Source organism: Macrobrachium nipponense, chromosome 7 (genome assembly GCF_015104395.2).
Source record: "Macrobrachium nipponense isolate FS-2020 chromosome 7, ASM1510439v2, whole genome shotgun sequence".
Classification (NCBI taxonomy): domain Eukaryota; kingdom Metazoa; phylum Arthropoda; class Malacostraca; order Decapoda; family Palaemonidae; genus Macrobrachium; species Macrobrachium nipponense.
In genome coordinates this window covers 94,418,850-94,422,974 of record NC_061109.1, presented here as the reverse complement: position 1 = coordinate 94,422,974, position 4,125 = coordinate 94,418,850, and the positions used below count along the sequence as shown (strand labels likewise).

The following is a 4,125-nucleotide window of genomic DNA, read 5'->3' as shown; positions in this document are numbered from 1 at the left end:
TTCATTTTAATTTTCATTGGTGAAACAAGTATCTATTTGACTGTAGATTTTAGCACGCTTTAATTCATATTAATTTAGGAATATAATGTTTATAGCTTATAGGTGATGGGAAAATCTTGCGTGCATCTCAAGGAAGCCGGATTTCGCATCACTCCTTTTTTTATACTACACAGTTGGACTACGATAGAGTCATTAGATTTTCCATCCCATAACTTGAGCACTCGTGCGGAAAAATTTATTCCGAAGATTCAAATCTCTTTTTTAGGTTAATATTTTCGAGCACATGAATTCAGAGGGCGATGTTGTACAGTGTTTACTCATGAAACGTCGTTTTCGAAGTGAAGTTTTAGTTGCGGAATGTTCAATTTAGGGTCTTCTTTTTTGTGGTGGTCTTTACCCATATATTCTTTTCTTTGGATTTCCTAATGGCTAATTAGCAATGCTCCGTTGTCTATCTTTATTTGTTTCTTTTGTCCATCGATTAACTTTTTTAACTTAGTCTAGTTGTAAGTCGTTTTATGAAAAAATCTGCAATATCGTTTTACAAAAACCATGTACATTGAACCAGTTAACTTCAAACAAAGGTTAATTTCATTATAAAAGTTAAGAATATCTTAGTTAAACCAGACCACTAAGCTGATTAACGGTTCTCCTAAGGCTGGCCAGAAGGAATAGATATTTCTACGTGACTAAGAACCAGTTAGTTACCTGGCAACATTTTTATTGCATCTCCTTACAGTATTACAAATATCTCGAATCTTCCAAAAATTGAGGTGTGGACGCTTATCTTAAAAACTAACCATAGAATCTTCTTGAAAATAATCACATAATGTTTCCCACGCCCAAATTTTCATTTAGAAGTTTTGATGAATTGACCTGACCTAACCTAGAAGCTTCGCCAAAAACCAGGGCTGGTGCCAACGCGGGGATTTTCAATGTTTGCTTCAATTAGGGAGTTAGCCCCTAAAATGAGATAACACAACAGCCACAAATAGCAGCCTGGATATTTAAGTAATAAAAAACGATAGGCGTAGAAACTCGGGTATCAGTTTCACAGCAGTAATATACAAGGACTACATAAGTACTACGTACGTTTATTCATCTGTATCTGGTTGAGAATAATATGCCAGTGTAGCAAGTTTTATGTATATGTAATGTATCCAACTGTACAGTAATCAAATATATATATATATATGTATTTCATTATATGGTTGTGACAAAATAACCACTCGAATGAAGTTATTTCATCAAAGTAATGAAAAGAAATAAACGACAGGCTTATGCTGCGAATTAATTCGTAAACCTGAAAGAAATTCCCAGTTACGTTGTGGAAAGTCTATTCATCATGTGCTGTAATTTAAACTTCAATGAAAGACAAGTCTAAAAAAAGAAGGGAGTGGGAAATAAAAACAATCCTTGCAAAATTTGCGATTTCAAGGATATCCACGGATCGCATCGGTCATGTTCCAAGAAGCAAGACACTAGTCACACTACTAAGACTTCAGAGTCCTTGGCAAACGACGACGTCGGTCCAGTTCGGACGCTTTATTTGAACCTTCGGATCTTCGAGGCTTCGACTGTAGAATCGTTCTAGGCAGTAGACGTATAGCGGGAGATTGTTAAGTGATCATTTCGTCTTCAGGACTGGAGTATTCAATTCCTCCGTGATTTATCGCATCGTAATTGGTTGTGTTGTGAAATTTTTACGGAAAAAAAACCGTATATCACGCGGCTGAACTACAGTTGGTGCCAGAGGTTTCAATCGGTTATCGTCACGTCGTTGGTAAAGTTCTATAAACCCCGGGCTTCAGCAAGGTAACACTGGAACTTTTCTATTATTGCTAATATTGTATATTTGTTCTGGAGATTTTTCTAATCTTGTATGTTGAGTCTTTGCACATCTTTGGCAGTCATTATAACTAGTTCTGTGCAGTGTTGCCAACCGCAGGGTAATTGCTCTACACGTAGGGTAATTTGATCAAATATTTTAAACCTTAGGGCAATTTTTTTAAGTGTAGGGTAATGTAACAATGCCTGTATTGATCAACATCTTTTAGTATTATTTCTTATCACAACCTCAGAGTGTTGGGTCATTTCTTGTCTTCTTTAGGGTGCATAGGGTTAGAGGGGTTGGCATCACTGGTTATGTGGGCGTTTGCCATAACGGGACGCGAGTAAACTCCCAAAATTTACAAGATGAATCGCAGTTGCGCACAACTCTAAAGCTTTGTCTTTTCCAGGATATACGGTGTACGAGGTTGACTGTTTTACCAATAAAGCTTCACGCATGACAACGCTGGTCTTTACAAACAGGTATGTAGAGGGTATTTTTTCCGCCAAAATTTAGTTTTTCGTTTTTCATATTCTTAATTTGTCATGAATTTGCTGTTTTAGTTTCTGTAATTTGAATAATAACATTGTAAATTTAGTGATTTTTGTGGTAAATTTAGTGATTTTTGATTGGTTGAATTGGTTAATTTTTGATAAATTTAGTTTTTTATAAATTTACATTTTTTGATATTTACATTTTTTGATAAATCGAATTTAATTTTTTAGAAAGTTTAGTAAATTTTGAAATTTAATTTTTCTTATTAATTTAGTTTTTTTCATGAATTCTGTAAATTTACATTAATTTGTATGTATTGTTTTTTAAATACTTCACTTGTGTATACTGTATATATGTCATATATATACTGTATATATACACCTTATCCTCCACCCCCTTGGGGGCGGCGCCCCTGGGGGGATGGAGGAGCCTCCATGTTCTGCATAGTAGGTCGTAAGGCCTACTATGCAGATTTCATGGGGGTTTAAAAAGCCTACTAATAGTTTTTTTTTTTTTAGGTGGTAAATACTATTGCTTAGTTTTTTCTCTTAAATCCAGATAGAAATTAAGTTTAAATGTGCTTGGCTACCTCCCACTCAAGTTTGCAGGAGTTCCCTAAGTTTTGAGGAAATTAATAATGTTTATGCAATCAAATGGCAATATTCAGCATTAAAACAAATTGAATTCATGTACAGGTCTGGCTTCTTGATATGTTTTAAGTTAGAATTTTAGCTTACTGAAAATTAAGTTTGTGGTTAGCTTAAGTCATTATTGTTTTAGCTAATATTCATAAAGGTTTTACCCTAATGTAAATTTCTAAGCGTCTAGTTGGCGTTAGACTTAATAGAATTTCCCGAGGATTAGAACTTTGTATTTCTTTCCTGCAGCCGTAAATGTCTGGCTATAGGGGTTTATAGGAAGCTCCCTAAATGTACGGGTCGTTTACGATAATAGGGCTTGGTTACCCAATAGCTGATCCCCCTGAAAATCATCAAAACCTTAGTTATCCCCAGATAGATTGTGCGGAGTAATGTTTAGATTTCTGCTCTTTGCAGATGGAACTAAGTTTGTCCGTAACTCTCTGTACAAAGATTGATGCAAATATCACTTTTTTTTTTTTCTTTTTTTTCTTTATAAACTGGAATTTCCAACTATGTTAAACCTGACAGTAACTAAGTACCATAGTACCATCACTACCACACGCAACTACCACACGCAACTACCACCTCCGTCGCTCGAGACAAGACGACATAATGTTACGAGAAACTTGAAAGATTATATTTGGCTGCTCGGGTGATCGGTATCTTATTTCTGCACACACTTGTTGATGCATTGTTTCCCCGAGGTACTTGTACAATAATGCGGCTGAAGAGACGTATTTTCAAGTCGGATGTTCGTAAGGTGTACAAAACTGAACATAAGCAAATAATCAAGTGTGAGAGCCCGAGGTGAAGGAGCCTTAATGGTGGAGGAAGAGAGCGAGAGTTCAAAGATCTGTTGGCGGCCTAACTGCAGTAAGTACATGTAATGCAGTTCATGTTCAAGTGTAAAAAGTTGACGAAAGTGAATTATACCCTTAAAGATTGATGAAGTAAAGGCCCTTAATAAATTTATCTGAAACTTTTTTACTTATTAACTTATTGAAAGTGTGTATTTTAGAAAACGTTTTTGAGCTTGCAATACATCGATCCCTACAATTTAAGAATTTTTTTTTTTTTTTTTTTTTTTCTTTCTGTTGAAGGTTCCCTTGGAGTGAAGAGGTCGAGACGTCATCTTGGAACTACCGGGTCATTTTCAAT

General features: G+C 35.4%; 1 long non-coding RNA gene across 1 annotated transcript; it reads left to right on the top strand.

Annotated features, from left to right (window-relative positions):
• The first annotated feature begins 1,569 nt into the window (after nucleotides 1-1,569).
• LOC135217303 (uncharacterized) lies at nucleotides 1,570-3,836 on the top strand. Its single transcript, XR_010315099.1, has 3 exons — nucleotides 1,570-1,815; nucleotides 2,241-2,313; nucleotides 3,496-3,836. It is a non-coding gene; the product is annotated as an uncharacterized LOC135217303 (long non-coding RNA).
• Nucleotides 3,837-4,125: the final 289 nt, after the last annotated feature.